The 24,111-nt window shown below is 43.8% G+C and overlaps 1 protein-coding gene across 1 annotated transcript in view; it reads left to right on the top strand.

The window, feature by feature from the left end:
* SCYL1 (SCY1 like pseudokinase 1) overlaps positions 1-24,111 on the top strand; it is a 1,168,528-nt gene that overhangs the window by 894,089 nt on the left and 250,328 nt on the right. The gene's annotated exons all lie outside the window — the stretch shown is intronic.

The following is a 24,111-nucleotide window of genomic DNA, read 5'->3' on the forward strand; positions in this document are numbered from 1 at the left end:
AGCAGTGTATGTCGGAGGCAACAGTCGAGCAATATAACATGAACCTGAGAAGTCGGCAGGCAACCATGTATACGCTCTGTCTTGACAGATGAAGTAGGTACCCCTAGCAGTAAGAAAAGCAGGGGAAGAGTTAGACGGAAACACGTAAGTTTCTACGCACTCACTCCTCCCTAGCTGAGCTCTCGGATTTCTCCCATTTCCTTGCAAACAGACCTGACCTCGGTGAGGTACGACCCAGATTGGAGTTGAGCTTTTACGCTTGCTTTCTCCCAAACTAAGGCGATACTCTGAAGAGTTCCAACTCAAATATACTCGCAATTCGTCTCTATGGTAAGATGGAGTGTTATTGACATCCTTGATCATATCAATAATACCCTGGACTAAAGCTTTGTTGACAGAGTTATATTTAGTGGAACGTGGTGGACGCGGAGGATAGGTTTCAAGTGCATAAGCAAAGATGGTTTGAAGGGCCTGAAATGATCCATTGTAGCTAAAAGGCAAAACCAGATAGGGAATACCTTTATCCATAGTGTGGGGTATCAAGCCACACACCCAGCAGTCTGTGGTGTTAACTACCAGTTGGTGTTGGTGCAAGAGCTGTACAAAAGTGTTATTAATGAATTCTGAGCGTCGAGCTTGCTCATGTTCAGGAAACGAGTGAAAAGAGTGTATAGAAGAAACAGTAGAAGTAGCAGGATCAAGGGGAGGTACTGTTGTTACTGGCATAAAAATCAAACCCATACCAAAGACGATTCCACCCACCAACGTTATCAAAACAATCAGAAATGTAATGGCACATTGTATCAAAAAGCATTTGCTGTGAAGAATTCTGTAAAGTCTGTTTCTGCGAACATAAATCACATTTTCTCGTTGCAGCGCAGGAAGCTCCATCTTCTACAATCCGCTCGCGACCACTGATTTTGTGTACGTAGATGAAAATGCCTCTATCAGCCCTGGGAGTTCCCAGAACCAACAGAAAGATCGACCTTGTGTCAGACCCCCGCAAATTCAACTAGGCACACAGCCACGACCCTACGGCTACCCAGACGGCAAGGCAATTTTAAAAACAACAAAACAATAGCAAACTTCCTGGCTGAAGGCAAAAGTTCAATATTTCAAATATCACAATAGGCAGTTTCCTGCTTTATTTGTCCATATGGCGAGATCGTAAGTTGTATCTTAATTTTGCAGGAACTGTTTGATCGGTAAATAACGTATCACTAGTAGCTGTTGCAGTGTTCAGGTTCGCAGATGACAGAGTTTTTCCTGATGCAGAGGACAAATGTTCAGAGTTCAGAGGAGTCTTTTCAGGATGAGAGTCAGAGTTCGGAGTGTCGGTAATCAATTCGGCATCGCTGAAAGGGATGAACTTTGGCGTTTGTTCAAATTCGGAGGCACCAATTCCTTTCTTCACCCAGTCGTCGTAAGGAAGTGGCAAAGGTACACGTTTGACATGAGATGCATGAATCCAGTGCTTGCGACCAGCTACACGAACAGCGGTTCTCGTCGCAAGCAGCACCTGGAAGGGGCCAACAAACTTCGGTTGAAGGTTCTTTGTCCTCGCAAAGTTTCTGACCACCACGTGGTCGCCGGGTTTCAGATTTTCATTACAACCCGTCGTCAAAATCAGTGGTGCTTTCAATTGACACGGTCCAACAGAAATAGACAAAGGACCAGATATAGGGTTGTAAACAGGGGCGCCTGAAAAACCTACAGAAACATTTGTTGAGCCGGACAAAGGTGCGCCAGGGAGTTTCGCATGAATGATAGAACTTTTTGCGGCACCAGTATCCAACAGAAACGGTTCGACTACACCCGATGTTGCTACTGCGACATAAGGCCCACTCTGATCCACTGGAACTGATACTACTCCCTCTCTCTGTCCATGGCTGTCCTAGTACCCATTTTGCTGAAATCCTTCATCCACTTCACAGTAGTCTTCAACAAGATATTGTTGAGATCTTTTTTGTTGGGAAGACTGTCCATTTCGTTGATCAAAGTGATTGGAAGGGCGATCATTTGTCTGTGGAGGCATAGCACCTCGTCCTCGACCTCTAGAATTCTGCACAAAACCACCACGACCTCTCTGAGCTGCTGCTGCGTTATTTTGCGCTAAAATCGGACACTCATTTTTGTAGTGACCTTCTTTCTTACAGTATGCACACTGATTCCATTGATATTGAGGCCTAGGTGAGCTATAATCTGTCCTTTGATATGACCCTTGTTGCGTATTAGTCTGATTCATGCGAGGCGGATACGCCTGTTGCAAAAGAACTTTAGTCTTTAAATCTTTCGTTTTCTTGTCTGATTTCTTTCTCCTCTTTATCCCTATTTTCATAATACTGTGCAGTTGCAAGTATTTGCGCAGTTGTAGAGACAGCCCACGCACTCTCTGAATCCTTTAATTTATTGCATAACTCAGGTAACAAATTGTGTACGAATTTATCGACAAACAATCTCTGTCCTCCTTCTGTGCTCATATCCTGACCACTATGATCTACAAAAGTCTCTTCGAACCTCGTGAAAAAGTCGGAGACACTTTCGTCCTTCTTTTGCCTGCATGCGGACAACTTGTCCCAATTAACACGCAATGCGGGCATCAGAGTCTTCATTAAGTCGATTATCCTACCAGGAAGATCAGCAATTAGAGGTTCGGGTTTGGAACCACCTATTTGCTGACCATCTGCTGCAATGATAGCTGCCCAATCACCACCTAGGGCAACTGGATGATTTTCTTTACGTATTTTAGCCCAAATTGGTTGCGGTACTACATTACCAAATAACATGTCAATGTCCGCCAGATTCATTACACAAGCCTCAACTGTCTGTGCTAACTCTTTATAGTATCCGGCAGGATTTTTACGCGGGTCTGGTAAGGCCTGCTTCACTGCTAGCACTTCGGCCCGCTTCCATGGAATGTGTATCCACACTCTCTGGAATTGCGCCGGAGCGGCTACAATACCATTAATGGCATCAGCTTCCACAGCTTCGCGCCAAATTGGAGGAACCTCCCTCATTGGATATTGGCGATTCAGCTTCGTACTACTTTTCTCTAAGTCTCTCGGTGAACGAAGTGATGGATCATTTCTATAACTTAAAATCAGTTCCATCGCTTCCTTTATATTTTGACCTACTATCATTCCTGCAGCAAACTCTTTCTGAACCTTAATTAAGTCTTCTAAATTCGATTCAACGTCATCTTCTTCTATTTCCTCACGTAAAAGCGAGCACATCTCGTCAAAGACATATCGTTGCGTTGGTTCATTCCACTGCATAAATGTATCTAGTACATCTCTCGTACTATATCTCCTACTCTTCGAAATCCATCTGAGAGCCGTGGAATCTAAAATCCCCCGTTCCTCAGTACTTGGAAGCTGACTACGTCTTTGCACAGAATCAGAAGTAGGAGTCTTGATTAAAGTTTTATAGAGAGGAGACAGAATGCTAGAGACAGAATCAGTGATTCTTCGACGAACAGAGAGCGGAGTCAACATACTGGCAGATGCAGAGAACACAGTAGAAGTAGGAACAGATAGCGGAACAGTAGGAGTATCGAGGAAGATAGTTTGTGGAACAGTAGGTGTAAGCGAGACAGGTATAGATAGAGAAGTCGGCAACCCGGGAAGAGGAGGTGCCGTAGGAACATTCACATTGACCACAGGGGGTACAGGAACTTGATTCTGAGGGGCAGGAGCAGGAATACCAGGTTGTCCAGCAACCGGCAATTGGACATTCGGTACAGGTGGAGCCGTAGCACCTTGTGCATACGGTGGAGGTGATCGTAACAAATAAGGCAACAGAGGATCGTTTTCGGGGTCCTCCAGTATCTTAGCGGTTTTCGATGGCAAGGCAGGATAGCACTTGTCTATCGCTAAATTATGCTCTCTAATGGCCACCTCTATGGCCTTCTCACACTCGTTAACTTGCAGCTGTTTAGCTGCCTGCTCTAAAGTCAATTCTTCTTGCTCTTTCTGTTCTTTCTTCAATCTTTTAATTTCTCTTTGTTTGGATTCTTTTCGCCAGAAACGGAAAGAATCAAACATTGCCGGCGGGCTTTCTTTTTAAACAATTTTACTTCTAAATTGTCAAGGATTTCGGGTTCAAAACTACCATGCAGTGGCCAACTAAGGACACCGTCCTTTTCGGTGTATCGGACCCATACCTCGTTATAAGATATAGGACCCACACCATGCTTACAGTACAAATCATATAGGGGAGTCCCAATCGGAGGAACCAGACATGAGTCCTCCAATCGTGAATCACTGTTGCAACCAAAACAAGACAACATACAATTTCTCCGACTTACCATTTTGCAATCCGGAACACAGAACAGACAACACAAACAAAGATGTGCACTCGAACCAAGATCTTAGGCCTACCAAAAAAAAACGAACTGATGTATCGATACCCAAACTAAACCAAATAGATTATCGTAACCAAAGTAACCAGTGATAATCTTATGAAACCAAACCAAACCAAGAGCCGAACAAGGGTTTTAACAACCCTCACGAAGTAACCAACTAGCAACCACTAAATACTTAACTGAGGCACTGAAGACGTCACCAAGGAGAAACCCGTCACGTTTCGCTGTACTAAGGACTGCACCTCGGGTCCAAGACAGGGCGACGGTCAAGGCAACGGCCCACTGCAGCCGTCCTGAACGGGAACCCTCGTGGAAGAGAACTTCGGGCCACTTTTGCGATATGCCGGGATCGATGAAGTGGGGCGCCTCCCTCAGGAATCTTCACACGAAGCTTCTCGAACTCTTCAGGCTTTTGGACCGGTACCGAATGACGTCGCCCAACGTTGGGCGCCAATTGGAGTTCTGGACTTTTTGGTTCCGTCCAGAGGTGTCAGGGAACAACACCCGAAGACCCCGGAGTTCCACCTGCCTTGGTGCACAAATAAACAGAAACACGGGCTTCTCGATGGTGGCGTCAAATCAATCAATCAATCAGTGACACTTATAAAGCGCGCTACATACCCGTAGGGTCTCAAGGCGCTGGGGGGGGGGGGGGGGCGTGCGGCTACTGCTCGAACAGCCAGGTCTTCAGCTTCTTCCTGAAGGAGAGGTGGTCTTGGGTCAGGCGCAGGTCGGGAGGGAGGGAGTTCCAGGTCTTGGCGGCCAGGTAGGAGAAGGACCTTCCTCCTGTAGTCGCTCTTCGGATGCGGGGGACGGCGGCGAGGGCGTGGTTGGCTGATCGGAGGTGGCGTTTGGGAGCGTAGAAGTTGACTCGGCTGTTGAGGTAGCTCGGGCCTTGGTCGTGTAGGGCTTTGTGTGCGTGTGTGAGGAGGCGGAAGGTGATTCTCTTGTTGACGGGGAGCCAGTGAAGGTCTCTCAGATGTCCGGAGATGTGGCTGGTTCGTGGGATGTCGAGGATGAGTCTGGCTGAGGCGTTCTGGATCCGCTGGAGTCTCTTCTGGAGCTTGGCGGTGGTACCGGCGTAGAGGGCGTTGCCGTAGTCCAGTCGGCTGGTGACGAGGGCCTGGGTGACGGTCTTCCTGGTGTCGGTGGGGATCCACCAGAAGATCTTCCGCAGCATGCGTAGGATGTTGAAGCACGCCGAGGAGACGTTGTTGACTTGCCTGGTCATGGAGAGGGAGGAGTCCAGGATGAAGCCCAGGTTGCGTGCATGGTCTGTCGGTTTGGGTGCGGTGCCCAGGGCGGGAGGCCACCAGGAGTCGTCCCAGGCGGAGGGTGAGGAGCCCAGGATGAGGACCTCCGTCTTGTCCGAGTTCAGTTTCAGGCGGCTGGTCGTCATCCACTCGGCTACCTCTTTCATCCCTTCGTGCAGGTTGGCTCTGGCGGCGGCGGGGTCGTTGGTCAGGGAGAGGATCAGCTGGGTGTCGTCGGCGTAGGAGATTATGCTGAGGTTGTGTTTGCGTACGATGGCCGCGAGGGGGCTCATGTAGACGTTGAAGAGGGTGGGGCTCAGAGATGATCCTTGGGGGACACCGCAGATGACTTCGGAGGCCTCTGACTTGTACGGTGGTAGGCGGACCCTCTGTGTTCTTCCGTCGAGGAAGGAGATGATCCATTCCAGCGCCTTGTCCTGGATTCCGATGTTGCTGAGGCGCCGTACTAGGGTGCGGTGGCAGACCGTGTCGAATGCCGCGGAGAGGTCTAGGAGGATGAGGGCCGCTGTTTCTCCATTGTCCATCAGGGCTCGGATGTCATCGGTGGCGGCGATGAGGGCGGTCTCGGTGCTGTGATTGGCTCGGAAGCCGGACTGTGAGGGGTCGAGGGATCCGTTCGTCTCGAGAAAGGCGGCCATCTGCTTGTTGACGGTCTTCTCGATGACTTTGGCTGGAAACGGGAGGAGCGAGATGGGGCGGTAATTCTTGAGGTCGGTGGGGTCCGCTGTTGGTTTCTTGAGTAGAGCGCTGAGTTCGGCGTGTTTCCAGCTCTCAGGGAAGATGGTGGTGTCGAAGGATGTGTTGATGATGTCTCGCAGGTGGGGTGCGATGACAGCGTCGGCCTTGTTGAAGATGTGGTGAGGGCAGGGGTCGGTCGGTGATCCGGAGTGGATGGAGTTCATCGTGCGGATGGTGTCTTCGGTGCTGATCGGGGTCCAGGCGTGGAGGGTGGTGGTGGGGGGTGGTTGTTCGGTCATGGTGTGCGTTGGTTGGTTGTTGAAGCTGTTGTGTATGTCCGCGATCTTGTTGTGGAAGTATGAAGCGAGGGAGTTGCAGAGGTCTTGCGATGGGGTGATGTCGTTGTTTCCTGCGCTGGGGTTGGAAAGCTCTTTCACGATGTTGAAGAGTTCCTTGCAGTTGTGTGCGTTGTTGTCCAACCGGTCCTTGAATGCTGTTTTCTTGGCGGCGCGGATCAGCTGGTGGTGTTTCCGGGTGGCAAGTTTGAAGGAGGTCCTGTTGTCCGGTGTCGGTTCCCTTCTCCAGACTTTCTCGAGGGCTCGGCAGTTCTTCTTGGAGCTCTTGAGTTCGTCGGTGAACCAAGGGGCCTTCTTGCTGCCGGGTCTGCTAGGCGGGGTCCTCAGTGGGGCGAGTTCGTCCGCGCAGTTGCTGATCCACTTTGTGAGGTTGTCGGCGGCCTGGCTGGGGTTCGCTGAGCTGGCAGGAGGGTGCTGGCTCAGGGAGGTGGCGAGCTGGTCTGCTGTGATCTTGTTCCAGCTTCTGCGGGCGGCCTGTTGCTGGTGTTGGTGGGTCGTCGTTCTCTTGAAGGTGAAGTGGATGCAGCTGTGGTCCGTCCATTGAAGCTCTGTGGCGTGGCTGAAGTCGATGTCTGTGCTGGAAGAGAAGACTGCGTCGAGTGTGTGTCCGGCGAGGTGGGTGGGGGTGGACACCAGTTGCTTGAGTCCCAGGTTGGCGAGGTTGTCGAGCAGGGTGCTGGTGTTGCGGTCGTTGTTGTTCTCCAGATGGTAGTTGAGGTCTCCCAGGAGGATGTAGTCAGCGGAGGGGAGGGCATGCGGGCTGACGAAGTCGGCGATGTCCTCGCTGAATTGTGTGCGTGGTCCCGGGGGTCGGTAGATCAGGGTGCCTCTGAGGGTGGTGTTCGGGTTGGTGTGGATCTGGAAATGCAGGTGTTCGGCGCTGGTCAGGGTGTTGTCGGTGCTGGTCGTGAGACGGATGGTGTTCCTGTGGATGATGGCGATGCCTCCTCCCATCTGGTTGGCGTTTCGGTCCCTCCGGACGATCTTGTAGCCCTCTGGGATAGCGATGGCGATGTCGGGAGCTGAAGAGGCGTTCATCCAGGTCTCCGTGAGGAAGGCAACGTCAGGGGCTGTGGCGTCTAGAAGGTTCCAGAGTTCGATGGCGTGTCTGTGGACGGAGCGGGTGTTGAGCAGGATGCACTTGAGGTGGGTGCTGCTGGTGTTCGACTTGGCGGGTGCTGGTGCGAGGCTGGTCCGGATGCAGGTGAACTTGCAGGCGTGGCAGCTGAAAGGTCTGTGGGTACGTCGTGGAGTGGCTTGATGGCATTCTGGGAGTCGGCCGGTGTTGAGAGCGGTGAGGGTGGCGGCGGAGTACGTCAGGCGGGTCGGTCGGGGTCTTCGTGGGCCAGGGGTCCTGGCACTGGGCGCGGTCCAGGCGCGGACGGGCGCAGACGGGCTTACCTTTGGCGCGCCTTCGGCGCACAAACGGCGCGCCCGCTGCGCGTGACCGCTGCGCGTTCGCACGGTCGCCATTTAAGGCGAAGTGCGCGGGTGGGCGGAGCAGCTGGGAGGCGGGAGCGGGGAGGGTACAGAATAGAAAAAGGGGCGGGGAAAAGCGGCGGTGGCGGGAAGGGAGGGCGGAGGGCGGCGATGTAGGCGGACAACAAGGAAGGAAAAACCAAAACACGGGCAAAATGTGAAAATAAAAACAGGCACAAATTACGGACAAAAACAAGGCAAAACAACAGCAGCGCAGGCAGCCGGCAACCGGCAAACGAGGCAGGTCAGCGAGGCAGAGGGCAGGCAAGGGGCACACGCAGCAGCTGGTGGCCGTGCGGCGCGGGGGTGTCCCACAGGTGGGTCACACTCACCTGCGTCGCACGGTCGCCATTTAAGGCCAAGTGCGCGGGTGGGCGGAGTAGCTGGGAGGCGGGAGCGGGGATGGTACAGAATAGAAAAAGGGGCGGGGAAAAGCGGCGGTGGCGGGAAGGGAGGGCGGAGGGCGGCGATGTAGGCGGACAACAAGGAAGGAAAAACCAAAACACGGGCAAAATGTGAAAATAAAAACAGGCACAAATTACGGACAAAAACAAGGCAAAACAACAGCAGCGCAGGCAGCCGGCAACCGGCAAACGAGGCAGGTCAGCGAGGCAGAGGGCAGGCAAGGGGCACACGCAGCAGCTGGTGGCCGTGCGGCGCGGGGGTGTCCCACAGGTGGGACACCGTGACCAAAGACCAAAGGTTTATTACTGCAGGGATACAGAAGTCACAGAAACTACGCATGGGCAGTATCTAGGAGCCTGTTCGATTTGTACAAAGAGGGTTGCTCCTTATATACTAAAAATTGGGCTTCGGGCAAATTCTTTACATGTTAGTACATTCCCAAACCTTTGTGTCCTAAATAATAAATATTTGGCGTTACACAGGAACCGTCGACAATATCTGATGTCAAAACATTACGAACGAGGGGTTCCCACTTTTCCATCATAATCGTATGTCAGCTTTTCATTCAAGACCCGGACCGCCTCATCGTAAATTTCGTTACCTCCCCCTAATAAAGGCCCAGAAGGAAAGGAGCAGAGCCAGGTGCAGAAGATAGAAAAGCAGGATAAGGGATGTTTGTAGGTTGTAAATGGGCAAGGCTACCGGCTTCGGCCACCTAATCATGATCAGGCCAACGACCACAAGAACCAGTATAGCAGGACTGGCCTCGGGCAGAGGAGGCAGCCTTTGTCGAGTCATGCAGCTACAGCGTGTTCTGTTCCAAAGGTGCACGTGTCACTAAAGAGGTGAATCGCCGGCTAAGGCTACGTGTCCTTAATCGACATGAAGTGATCAGAGGTTATTGCGTATGTGAGGGCAAGAAACACAAAATGGCTGCCATGATCTAAGATGGATGCCATGGGTAGATCAGAAATGTGTTTGTAACAGGCGTACTCTTGCTCGAAGTATAGCGAAAACACCAGGATATGCTAAATGGATCATTTGCGGTTCGCTGATACCAATATTATGTATTTCCGACAAGATTGAAAACACGGGTTCAAATCGTCACGGAACCTCAGTGCTGTCCTGATTCTTCACAATACCCGGGGCTTTATGTGGGCCAGGTCCTGCTAGTGCTCAGCAGCACCCCCGTTCTAAAAAGCAGGTGCTGAAACGGGTCCCTGTCGGGCTCTCATTTTTGCCCTCACCCTTGAAGGGGAAAAAAAAACTTACCTCTGCAGCAGAACCTCCCTTCACTAGGATGTAACTTCAAATAGATGGTTATGTTATAGTACTTTCACCGTCTCATCGTTTTAGAACTGCAGCATTTTCAATATTCTATACACTGAAGCCCTAGTTGTTGCTTTTTTTTTAATCTTATGCAAATAACGCTCATTGACAAAGCCAATAGTCCTGGCTTACTGTAGGCATAATGTTACTTGTTGTATTACATACCTGGATGCAATGATAGAAGCAGCAAACTGCCAGTCAGGCGGCACACTCTACTACGCATATATATACCATCCTGGGTAACTTGGCACAGGAACATTATTCTCATACGCGAGTTTGAGCTATTGACATTGTAAATAACAATGCCTTTTTTGTTGTTTCGGATTTTAAAACATAAATAAAAGGCATTGCCGTTTACAATGCCGATTGCTTAAACTCGCGTAAATCCGAGACCTATTGCATTGCAAACGCTTGTTTTTTAAGAGCAATCACTATGGCTGCAAACCATTAGCTTCCTTCTCCTGGACAGCCTCCTCTTTACATCATAAAACAATGGCTAACAGGACCCAGTGCAAGTCCATGGGTCACATTAATGCCACTCTTCAAATCAGGATGTTCTATATTAGGCTCGTCCGTAATCACAAGCAGGCTTGCTATGCGAGTACTTAAGGGAAAGTCAGTAGGCATAAACGTGTATGACCCTAAATTAAACAAATGGCAGTGTTGTGGGGTGAAGCAGTAGGTAAACACACTGGGTAATAACATGCCAACACGCCTCACTTAAATAATGTTCTCACCCTATCCTCTGGCCACTTCTGCCAGTATCTGTTAGATTATAATATAAGGAGCTTCTAAAGAGCCCAAAAGGTTTCATGGCGGTGGGAGCACTGGCAGCAGGGTGGAGATGCAATTAATCGTAGGCCTGTCTCAAAAGCCATGTTTTAGCAGGGTTCTGAATTTCTCGTAAGAGATGTGTAGTGTCTTCTCCATTCATTTGGCTTAAGGTTCTTTGGAACCTGGAATGTTATGCTTGCTGGTGTTCCCTGGAAATCGGTTACTCGCTGGTAGCTGATGGATGGGGTGTTAACTAATAAACCTCTTGAACATACCTCAATCTTGTATGTCCATATTTTGGAGAACTTTTCATTGGCGACGAGGGAAATTCGTGGAGAAGGCGTAGGAAAAGACACCTCAACATCAAGCTAAGTGTACATTTAATCGGAAAAGGAAAATTTGTGACTTTTCATTATCTGATGAAAGGAGAATGTAAGAAAGAAAAGCAAGAAAGGAAAACTTTTGTGACTGAAAGATGAGAGAATCTTCCCCTGCGGCTGAGTTAAAAAAGGGAAAGAATTCAGTTTCCCCAGCGGCTGTTTGAAATATTTGGGAAGGTATTTGTAAAATGAAATCGGGAAAATTATATATTTAAGAAAGATTTGGTAAAATTCTTCTCCAGTGGCTGTTTAATATAGAGAAGAGGATACTTCTCCAGCGGCTGTTGCTTGTAAATTTGAACAAGAGAAGGAAAGAGAAAAAAAACGGACTTGCGATTTATTGTCAAAACAAGCTGATCGTTGGTTAAAATATTGAAAGTTGATTTCAGAAACTTTCACACTTGGAGCGCCATTGTGCTGAGACTCACCAAGAGTTCTGCTTGCCTGGAGTGTAACGTCTTCTTCGTTCAGGCCGTTGGTGTGTTCTGGCCATTTGCGGAGCTAACGAGGTCTTCAAGCTTCAAGTGCGTTTGAAGAATGATGAAGCATTAGAATGCGTGTTAGCCTATTTTATAATTAATGACACAATTGAAGTCGCCCGTAATTATGCGTTCTCCCTCCCATTCTAGTAACTCTATACCTAATTGTTCAAACATTTTGGGATCATCGATGTTGGGTCCATATACCACACAGAATACAAATTTTTTGTTATCACATTGTATCTGGGCAATTGCCCATCTACCCCGAGCATCTGAAGCTGTTTTGATTGTTTCAAATAAAGTTCTTTTTTGTTTTAAAATGGCAACCCCTCGAATTGAAGCATTTAATGTAGATCAAACGACCAATTGGTAGCCCATCTGGGAAAGCAGTTTTCTTTCCTGATACCTGATGTGAGTTTCTGAGAGTAGCACAAAATCTGGTTTATACATTTTAATCTCTTCTTGTACTAATCTCCTCTTTATTTTGCTGTTTAGACCGTCTACGTTCCAACTTAATAATCTTAGTTTAAGCATTTTTATATCTTGTAACTTCTCCTGTGTAATTAGTTTCCCTCTGTTTGTAAATTTTATTGTACAGATATTTTCTGTTGTTCTTTAAAACAAATTCATTTCTTGCAATAAACTTTTTCCCCCTTTTTGTCCCCCACCCTTTCCCACCCCCTCCCTTGTCGTCACCCCACCACCACCCTCACGTCCCTTCGGGGGGAGCACCCCTCTATCTTTTGCTACCGCTGTGAGGGCAGCTCAGTGAAGGAGCATACATGGAGGTTGCCCCTACAGCTTACTAAGTATATCTATGTTTGGTCAAAAAATTAGTGAGTAAAAGCAGACCCAAAAGGAAAAAAAAAAAGAAAATAAGAAAAGGCAAGAATTCTTAAGTCATTATATCAACAGAGCAGAGTCAAAAATCTATCTAAGTATTAGCTCATTTGTCCTTTTTTTTTCCAAAGTGATTTTTTCTAGCGCCTGGATTGCCTCTTTAGGTTCTGTGAAAAATAAAGCTTGACCATTTCGTATAACTTTAAAACGAGCAGGTTCTTGAAGATAAGCCATGCACCCTGTATCTTTAAAGGAATCAATCATTTTGCGGAGTTCCCATCGTCTATCCATTGTGCCCTTACTTAGATCTGACTTCACAAAAAAAGTCAGGTTATCAATAGTTACAGGGTTATTAGGTCTGGCCTGAGTGAGACTGCTTGTCTCAATAGAAAGTTCCCGAAGTAAATCAAAAATGGTCTAGGAAATCTATTATTTTAGTTTTTTTGAAACAAGGGCAGTCTATGCACTCTCTGGAGTTGGGAATTCCAATCCCAGTCGGATAAGTCGCTAAAGGCTCTTTGGAATAATTTTACCATAAAAGATCTCGGATCGGCCCCCTCCATTCCTTCAGGGATTCCAAAAAGTCTAAGGTTTTGTCTTCATGCACGATTCTCCAAATCCTCTACTTTGGCTTCCAGTTTAGAAACCCGTGTGTAGTTCTGTTTTACAGTTAATTCTGATTTACTTGCACTTTCTTCTACTTCTACTATACGTTGTTTTAAGTCTTCCATTTCTTTTGTGACCCCTCCAAGATTTTGACAAATTTCTCTCATGAAAACTTGTATTTTGGTATTATCTTCTCTTAATTGTAAATATTGTTGTTGGCTTTCCGTTCTTTGTGTAAGAAGAGTTTGCATAATTAACTCCATGGATATAGTATTTGATATAGTTTTTGAGAGGTCTGGTAATGATGCTGTGTCCTGTGGCTGTACATGTCCTTGAAGTGGTGTTTGATTTAAAAGAGCCATTTGAGTTATCATTGCAGGCGACTTATTGACATCAAAGGGAGCAGTGCTCCTACCTGTTTCCTCCGTCTCATTGTTTGCAATGTCAAGTTGTTCCACTGAACTATCCACTAAAATTGTTTTAGCTGGTGTTAGATTTGATAGTGGACGAGCTGGGTCTTCTCCTATCGTATTAGAGTTGGAAACAGTATCAAGGGGATTGATATTCACAGATTCGTCTAATTCAATATTATCGTTAGAGGTAATCGTCAAGGGAACAACATCTCTGTTTTCAATACTTGCGTTAGCTTTACTTGGGGGAGTTATCAAGTCGTTGTTCGCAAATGTTGGCTTCTTTATAGACTCCGTTATGAGTGATTTATTTCTTCCCTGAAGACTTAATTCCTCTTCGGGACTTGTGCCAGATAGTCTTAAAGCCATGTTTTTTACTCCGCCCTTGGCTTCAATCCATCTTCTCAATGGGCTATCATCTAATAAGCGACTTTTCTTATTTCGGGACGGTTCTTTAGTAATTGATTTGCGAGCTGTGTTTTTTTGTTTATTTTTAGCCTTCATTTTAGTTTTCCTTGATCCAGTTGCTTTGCCAAGATTAGATTTATTATTAGGAGTTCCATCTGTTTCTTCTTCCTCGGTAATTTCTTCGTATTCAGGGTTGGAGCCCTCATCTGCTAGCTCGATATTATCTTGGAACGAGCCGTCTCCTGCCTTTTCTCCAACCAATATACACTCGTCCGTTTGATAGTTGGGCTTAGTGTTAAGTTCCACTATAGCCCCACCTTTTTTGGCATGTTGTCTTGCGTTTTTTTCAGGTTGATGCACTCAACTAGCGTCTCCTTCTCACATATCATCGCCTTGCCGCTTTGAGTTTCATTTGTTGTTACATCTTCTACATTTGAGTGTCTTTCTAGAGAGAGTACCACTTTATTCACTTTAGTGAGTTTATCAGAGCCTTTGTTTCTGTTCTTATTTTCCACTTTCTCTGTTGTAACAGCTGCCATCTGAGCATCATTAGCGCTGTTAGCTGCATTTGTATTTATATTTCCCTGCTCATTAGCCTCTACCTCAGACACAGTGGGCGCCTTTTGTCCAGTTAGAATGGTTCCTCCCCTCTCATCAAGCACAAGCGTTGTTTCAAGTACTCTGTTAGTATCTTCGTCTAACGTGTCAGAGTATTTTTGCTTGTCTGCTTTGTCTTTGAATAAGCTTTTGCCAACATTATCAATGCCTGTATTTGCCTTTAACTTTGCAGAGCGTTCTACTAATAACGTTTTAGAGCCGCCTGACACCGGCGCTGCCATCGTACCTGAATTTTCTTGTTTCGCCGATTTTCCAATTTTCCGGGTTCTTGTGGAGCGTGTCTGCCTCGATGACATCGGCTCCGTGAGCAGCTCCGAGCTGGCCGGCGATTGAGACACAGAGTGCAGCGTCTGGTGTGCGCACAGCTGCAAGACAGGTGAGCAAGATCCGAGACCCGCCCCGCTGAACAGCCTCCTCGGCGTTCGAGTGGAACAGACCCTGGCGAGTGTCCAAGACCGCAGAGATCCTCTGCTCTGGCGAAGCACAGTCAGCAGCATTAGGTCTTGCTGCAAAGTAAAGCCCAGTTTCTTCAGACAAGTTTTCGGTGGCGGTTTTGGCAATAGCTCCGATAAGCCCAGCGTTTCCTTCTCACTTCAGTGACTATCATTCTCAGTCCAATCGAGCAGTTCTCAGCATATCGTAACCGCGTAGCGGCGGAGCAGCTCCATGTTGCTGCCTTCACAGGGCAAGGTACCCCAAATAGGATGCGCAAAGTCAGATCAGCAATATTAGAACTGGCAAGATTAAACAACTTGAAAGATATATGGCGTTCTAAATATCCTCTAATAGCAGGCTACACTTACTACTCAGCGCCACATAGATCCTGCTCTAGAATAGATATGATATGGGCATCAGATCATATAGTAGATCATTGTGAATTGGAAATATGCCCAAAAATTACATCAGACCACAAACCGCTGTTACTCGAGTTTGAGATAAGAGATCAAAAGAAAGAAACACGAAATTTTACATTCCCAAGATACTTACTGGCTGAAGCCGGGTTCATAACATTATTGAAAGAACATATACAAGAGTTTATATCACTTAACATCAATACTGCTAATATAAATACAGTATGGGACACTTGTAAATGTAGCATCAGGGGGTTTGCCCAGCAATATATATTGACATCAAATGCCGAGAACCGTCAAGCTAGTAAGAGAATTACCTCTAACATATTACAAGTTGAACAACAGCTTGCCGAAGCCACGACGCAATCAAAAACTGATATTGACGAGATTAGAATAAAGCTAGCTGAATTACAATCTTGTATCAAAAAAACTTTAAGAGAAAGATATAGCGCAAAAATCCATAAATATAAACTAGCTCAGTATGAAGGTGGCGATCGCATAGGCAAAGTACTTGCATATAAGACAGGGGATAAAAAAGCTAGAACCAAAATCAAGGCAATAATAGGGCTAGATCAAGGCGTTTATGAACAAGCAGACCAAATTTTAAATCAGTTTGCTAACTATTACCAAAATCTATACACCCCAGATAACATACCTTCCAAAAATACAATAATACAATACCTCAATAAATATTTATCAACACAAAGGGACCTAAACACAGAAGTTTCTCAACAACTAAACTCAAAGATAACATTAACTGAAATAAAATTAGCAATCGCTGCTTTACCGTTAGGAAAAGCAGTTGGAGAGGACTTTGGAAATATATAAAACTTGTGCTCAAGAATTGTTACCACTTTTGGAAGAAGTGATCAATTCAATACTCACATCTAAGAAAGCACCATCATCTTGGAAAATAGCTAAAATAGTTTTCTTCCTCCAAAAAGGCAAACCCAAAAAAGAGTGCGGCTCGTACCGGCCAATCTCTTTGCTCAACTCGGACGTTAAGATTTTTTCTAAGATCCTAGCTAATCGTCTCGCTCCCATCATGCCAGATATGGTTAACCTACAACAACATGGATTTGTGATGGGGAGAGACACCACTGCCCATGTAAATATGACAATTACAGCTTTCGATGTTGCTGAGACTACTCACACCCCACTCGGTATGATCATGTTAGATGCGGAAAAGGCATTTGACCGAGTGGGGTGGGAATACCTGTGGGAAGTGTTAAAGAAAATGGGTATCTCCGGACCATTCCTGGATTGCGTTTGCTCATTATACGATAACCCGCTGGCTAAGACTAGTTATGGATGAAAAGACTCAGTTAACTTCAAGATAGGAAGAGGAACAAGGCAAGGCTGCCCTCTCTCCCCATTACTTTTTGCTCTATCCCTTGAACCCTTTTTAAATGCGCTAATGGAACAGGTTAATATTACTCCAGTATACCACGGTGAAAAGAGCCTCAAACTAACAGCTTTTGCTGATGATATTGCGATTTATACAACAGACATAAACAAGGCAATACCTGAGATAATTGAAGAAGCGACAAAATTCAGTAATGTATCAGGTTACAAATTAAACGTGAGCAAAACACAAATTATTGCTAACTATCTTCCAGAAGAACCTATATATGATATGTCAAAATGCTACTTAGTTAGGAATTAAATTAGCTGCCTGCGTTGAGAAAATATTAAGTATGAACTATGAATCTTTATTAAAAGAAACTGCTTTAACTTTCAAAAAGTGGCATAAGATACCACTTAGCTTAATAGGGCGACTTAACTTGATAAAAATGAAGATATTACCTAAAATACTTTATCTATTTAGGGCCATACCTTTACAACCTAACAAACTTTTTTTTATAAAACTATATGGCATATGTAGCAGCTTCTTATGGGGATTTAAGAAAGCTCGTAGGGCTATAAAGCTTCTGGAACTACCAATAGCAAAAGGCAGTCTTACATTTCCTGATTTTAATTTGTACTTTTTAGCAACTTTTTTCCGTCGAATAAGAAGTTTAATGAAAAACGAAAGTTCTCTATTTTTCCATCACTACATGCTAGGGCCAGATAGTAATCAATTCTTGTTTCGTGTACACGATCCGAACTATTTCAAACGAGTTAAATTTAAGACGGCCAAACATATTAAAAAAATCTGGGATCAAATTTTGTCCTTCGACAAAAGCTCATTCTTTAATGCCGAACTTAGACTCTGGAACAATCCAGGTCTTCCTGGTATCTTTTCAGATGGGACAGGAAACCGCTGGATCAGACATGGTATTAATACACTGGGAGACCTTTACGGTTCAAAAGGAATTTTAGATTTTGAAAGATTGAGACTAACAAATGGTTTAACAAACGATATGTACTTTAAATACATGCAAATAAGAGACTTTTTTTTTGTAAAATGAAAATAACAGAAATAACCCAATCTGATTTACTAGCTTGTCTATATTCAGAAAAAACAAAATCATTAATAAGCTTGGGTTATCAACATTTAGCCAACGGCAAGTGTGATGATACTATCAAAATTGCAACCAAATGGTCTGGTAGACTTAATATGGATATCAACCCTATACGGATTGCAGCGGCACTATCCCATATAAACACTATAGTACACTCTTCCAATCTTAGATTACAACTTTATAGAACAATCACACAACTTTACTATACCCCACAAAGAATATCTGCCTGGACCCAGGGGAACTCAGCAACTGATAAAACTAAATGTCCAAAATGCGATCTGTATGCAGCAGGATTAGAACACATGCTGTTCTCTTGTCCTAAATTATCTATATATTGGAAAGGAATAATGGAGGTCTTAAAACATAAACAAATCACAACTCCGGTGCTTTCTGCACACCTTGTTCTTTTAGACATCCAAGAAATTAAGTGCTTGAATAAGGACCTCCTAACTATACTCTTTGCATGTGCTAGATTAGTTATAGCTAGAACATGGATATCTAAGTATCCCCCTAATGTTTCAGAATGGTGCGCTTTGGTCAGCGAAATAAGAATCATGGAACTTACACTAGCTAAACATAGTGGTCCAAAAGCCTTTAAAAAAAAGGAAAAGATTTGGAAACACTTTTTCGAACTTTAAAAAATGGAATTTCTTATTTGTGACTATCTACTATTAGTTTGGCATAATATACAATTATTCAAAATGTACTGTACAGTTTTCCCTCTCGTTTTCTTTTTTTTTCAGTTGCTCTTTTTGATAGCTATAGATATACTTTATGATAATACTCTGTCATACCATTGATATGTGAACTGATGTGTATTTTTTTCTAGCAATAATAAACATACTTTAAAAAAAAAAAAAGAATGCGTGTTAGCGTATTGGCGATTATGAACAATCGCGAGATTTGAGGAGAATCTCATCGGTGTGTGGAACGCGGAAGTGATTTTTCTTTCTGCTAAGTGGAACGCAAGGAAAGCGAAGCGTTCGTTGATGTGAAGAGAGAGAAATCTCTTTAAGCGAAGAGGAGACGCTCTATGAACTGAAGCCTCATCGAAAGCGTGTATCTGTCAAGGGTGTCAAGAAAATATTGAGAAGAGGTTTAATTTGATGTCATAATTTTTGGTAACATTTTAAAAGTAACAAGAAGAAAAGACTATTTTTATTTAATTTGCTTTAAGAATCCTTTTTAAAGAATTGACATTTTAGTTTGAAATAGAAAGAGGACGTGCATTTTGTGCTTAGTAGTGTAAATAATAAGGTTGTTTTTCTTGTAGAGAAAGTGTGTATTTTAGGTCTGTTGTAGTTTTAGGATGCAGAATGTTACTACTCCACCGTTTTTTCTCCCTGATCCAGGTGAACCTAAGGTAAAATGGAAAACATTTTTTGCACATTACGCACGTGTATGTGGAACAAATCTAAGTGCGGAAAGAAAGTATTCTCTCTTAACACATTGTTTAGGAGGGGAAGGTCAAGAAGTTAGAAAATTTGCCTGAACTATCTGTTCAAGAGCAAAGGGGTTTGGATGAGTATGAGGTTTGTTTGTTGAAGTTGGATAAACATTATTTACCTTGTGTCAGTACTATTATGGAAAGGTATCACTTCGAGAAAAGAGAACAAGGGAAAGATGAATCTATTGAAGAGTATTTATCTGCTTTACGAAAGTTATCTTCAACATGTAAATTTGGTGCGGTGAATGAAGAACGTTTGAGGGATCAGTTAGTATTGAAATGTAGAGAGGAAAAGATCAGAGAAGAGTTATGGTTGAAAGATGAACCGCCTTTAGAGGAAGTTGTGGGAATAGCAAAAAGGGTTGAGCATATGTTAAAATGTGTAAATGAATTGAAAAGTGACAAGTTAAAGGTTGAACCTGTTGTTGAGGATGTGAAAGAGATTGTTTGTCAGGTAAAAGAGGTAAAAAAATGTTTCTAATGAACCAAGCAAAGAGAATGTTTCTTTTAATGCAATTTCTTGTTTCAGGTGTGGGAAATCTGGACATAAAGCAAATTCCAAAACGTGTCCGGCTTTAACCTTTGTTTGTCATGCTTGTGGTAAAAAAGGACACTTTGTGAAATTTTGCAAATCAAAAGAAAGAAAAGTGTTTAGAAAAGAAATTAAAGAGGTTATTTGTCAAGTTAAGGAAAGCTTGAATGATGATCATCCTGTTGGCAAGGTGAAAATTGAAGGTATAGAAATTGACATGAAGTTTGATTCATGCTCTCCCTTCACAATTGTATCTAAGGAAATGTATGAGGAGCATTTTCAAAAGAAAAACAAGCTTTATAGAATGGATCTCAATCCAGGAGGGTATGGTGGTTTCCCCATAAGTATGTTAGGTTATTTTAATGCTATGATTGAAATTGAAAAGAACATGATTGTTGGAAAGGTTTATTTCTCAAAGGTTGGTGATTGTTTGATCAGTTGGTCACATCAGCGCATGTTGGGGGTGGTTTTAAATCCAAATTCTAACCCTCAGATTCATGAAATAAAATCAGATGGGAATTCTTTTGTTAAGGAGTTCCCTCGTCTTTTTAGAAAAGAGTTGGGATGCTTAAAAGGGTACAAGCATTGCATTAAAATCAAGAAGAATGCCGTTCCTGTCATTGCAAAAGTTAGGAGGATCCCCATTGCTGTTCAAGGAAAAGTTGAAGAGGAAATAAAAAAATTACTTGAGCAGAATATTATTGAAGCAGTTGAGGCAACTGAGTGGTTGGCGCCAGTTGTTGTCGCCAACAAACCCAATGGGGATATTAGACTCTGTTGTGATTTGAGATCGCTTAATAAGGAGTTTATGGTAGATAAGTTTCCACTACCCAATATTGACGAGATTTTGACTTCTCTTGGTGATTCAAGAGTATTTTCAACTTTGGACTTAGCTCAGGCGTATCATCAGATTGAGTTGACGCAGGAGTCACAAGACTTGACGGCTTTTATCACACCTTTTGGGTTCCTATAAATATAAAAGGATGCCGTTTGGTCTTGTGTCTGCTGCGTCAGTTTTTCAAAGGGTTATGGCATCAATCTTGAGAGGCGTAAAGTCAGTAAAATGTTATCAGGACGATCTGTTGATCCATGGGAGAAATCAAGAGGAACATGATAACATTTTGAGAATAGTTCTAAGGAGACTAGAATCTGCTGGTCTTACTTTGAGGTATGAGAAATGTAAATTTTCGGTGAGAAGTGTAAATTATCTGGTACACAATATTTCTGCCTTTGGTATATCTCCAAAGAAAGATTTGGTAGATACTATTAGGAATTTGGTATGTCCTAAAAATAAAGAAGATATTCTTTCTTTTTTAGGCATGGTAGAGTATTATGGAAAATTCATAAAGGATTTAGCCAGTAAATCTAGCAATTTAAGAGCTTTAATTGTTAAGAACAAAGAATTTGTTTGGACTGAACTTTGTCAGAAAGAATTTGAAGGAATAAAGAATGATTTAGAAAATGCTCCTAATTTACAGGCTTTTATTCCCTTTGAAGAAACTTTTGTTGTAACTGATGCCAGTTCAAAAGGGCTTGGTGCTATTTTGAAACAGAATATAGGTGGGGATGAGAAACTTATTGCCTGTGCTTCTAGGAGTTTGCGTGGTGCAGAATTAAACTATTCTGTTATAGAAAAAGAAGCTTTGGCCATATTCTGGGCTCTTAGAAAGTTTAAGAATTTTTTATGGGGTCAGGAGTTCAAGGTTTGCTCTGATCACAAGCCTTTAAAGGAGATTTTCACGACAAAAGGTTTGGATTGTGTATCTTCACGCATAAGGAAATGGGTAATTGGTCTGCAAGAATTCAATTTTTCTGTAAATTATATACCTGGTGTAGAAAATGTGTCTGCGGATTGCCTTTCTAGATTGGTTGGAGATGCTAATAGTGTACCTGAGGAGGAGGAGATCTGTCAAGACGAGGTGAATGTGTGTGAAATTACATCTGGTGTAATACTTGAGGAAGAGTGGTTGGAGGAATGCGGTAAAGATGAGGTGGTTTCTAAAATAAGGAGTTTGATTCAGGAAAATTTGGTACTTGATAAGTCTTTTGATAAAGTTTGGCACTTAGTATTTAATGAATTGTCTGTTGAGAATGATGTTTTGTTAAGAGGTTCTAAATTAATTCCTCCCATTACTTTGAGAAAAAGAATAATTGAAGAGGCTAATCAAGGTCATCTAGGAATTGTAAAAACTAAGGAAAGAATTTGCGGTTCTTTCTGGTGGCCTGGAATGGATTTGGAAATAGAAAGGGCAGTGAGGGAGTGTGTACATTGTAGAGTAAGTGATAAAAGTTTGCAACCAAGAACAGCACCAATGGTTTGTAGGAATTTACCCACTGGTCCTTGGGAGGATATTGCCATTGATATTGTAGGTCCTCTTTCTGGTGAACAGAAAACTCTGTATCTTATTGTTTTAATAGATCTCTACTCTAGATGGGTTGAGGTTTCCTCTGTTTCGGATGTCACATCTTTTTGTGTGATTTCCTTTCGTAAGGATGTTTTCAGAAGGGAAGGGTTTCCTACGTCAATTTTAAGTGATAATGGTCCTCAATTTTGTTATAATATGATGAATGAATTTCTGTTGTCATGTGGGATTAAACATAAAAGAACATCTGTATATCACCCAGAATCCAATAGTGTAATAGAAAGGTTCAATAGGGTTATAAAGGAGAATATTCAACTCTCAAGGGGTAATTGTTTGAATTGGAAAGAGGAATTGCAGAAATGTATTTTGGCTCATAGATTTTCTCCACAAACTACAATAAAAAGAACCCCTTTTGGACTTTTTAAGGGTAGAAATCCCAATACTAGTCTGTCTCCTGGTTGGATGTTTTGGGGTAAAGGACCAAAAGACAAAAATTATAATGTTTGGAAAGAAACAGAAGTGAAAATGCAATCTAAAAACAAAGTTTCCTTTGATTCAAGGAAAAGAGTAAAGGAAAGTGTGGTGGTAGTTGGGGATTTTGTTCGTGTGAAAGCTCCAGTGGGGGCTATGTCTTGGTCAAAGTATTCTACTCCCTTGCGGGTAGTGAAATGTTTCAAGAATTCGGTAAAATTGGAGAATGGAGAAAATTGGAATGTAAATCGTGTTGCTGTTGTCAATGAAAATGTTTTTAATTCTGCTCCCAAAGAAAGTAGGTCTTCTGATTTTATTGAGTCAAATGGTTGTGGTAAAAAGGAATCTACTCGTGTTAGGAAAATGCCTTTTTATCTCAAGGACTATGTAAGTTAAAAATGTCGTTTCAAACGTGACTTACTTGAAGTTGATTTCTTTATGCATTGCTCCTTTTATATTTGTTTTTCTTCTTATGCTTATGTTGTGAGCTGATGCTTTGTTATAAGAAGGAAGATGTGTAGTGTCTTCTCCATTCATTTGGCTTAAGGTTCTTTGGATACTGGAATGTTATGCTTGCTGGTGTTCCCTGGAAATCGGTTACTCGCTGGTAGCTGATGGATGGGATGTTAACTAATAAACCTCTTGAACATACCTCAATCTTGTATGTCCATATTTTGGAGATCTTTTCAAGATGGCTGCTCGTATGTTGTCCGGGAGAGAGTTCCAGACATCGGGAGCCAACACAGCAAGTCTGGTACCCACCAGCCTTTTACTATTATATTTGGGAACCTCTAAAAGATTGAGGTATGCTGATCTGAGATTATGCCTGGGGATGTAATTCCGTATTTTGAAAGATACAACAGTGGGGCTTTTGCTCTGGCCGATTAATATAATCGTACAGCCCATTTTAAACAGAGTTCTTTGTGCAACTGGAAGCCCGTGCAGTTCCTTTAGCAAGGCTCTTTTGTGGCAATATCTTGGTTATTGGTAGACCAGTCTAGCTGCTTGATTTTGAACAAGCTGCAGTCTTTGGCTCCGACCTTTAGGTCAAAACTAATAATCTATCCCATGATTTTCCTCCCATCTCCATTGTTGTCATACTGCCTTCTGCTACCCAGTTGAAGGGCAGCTGCCTTGCTGTCTGCAGCTGATGTGCATCACCTCTTCCCTCTGAACACCTCTTCAAGAGGATGTCTGGCTCCCTTTTGTAGCCTCTCCTTTCATTCTTTCTTTGTTCGACTGGGCAATCAACAGTGGCGACCAAACTGCAGACCTGCAAGATCACGAAAACACATTTAAAAGCCGCAAAGACATAAACCAGAATCTGAAGGAACAAGGCCAGGCTGAAATGGACCGAGGGCCCTAGAATCGCTCAAGAGAGTTGATGGAACCCAGGGAATGGCTGACTGAGCAGCCTGTGGTTGAGGCTGCGTGGACAGTAATCACATTAATGGAACGGTCTGCAGCAGAAAAGTTGGAGGCGGGACGGACCGCAAATCATGGCGAGCGCTTGTTGACTGACATCACAACAGCTTCCACACAAAAGACCACTTCATGTTGCTCTTTTCCATTCATTGATCTTG

This window comes from Lissotriton vulgaris, chromosome 9 (genome assembly GCF_964263255.1).
Source record: "Lissotriton vulgaris chromosome 9, aLisVul1.2, whole genome shotgun sequence".
NCBI lineage: Eukaryota > Metazoa > Chordata > Amphibia > Caudata > Salamandridae > Lissotriton > Lissotriton vulgaris.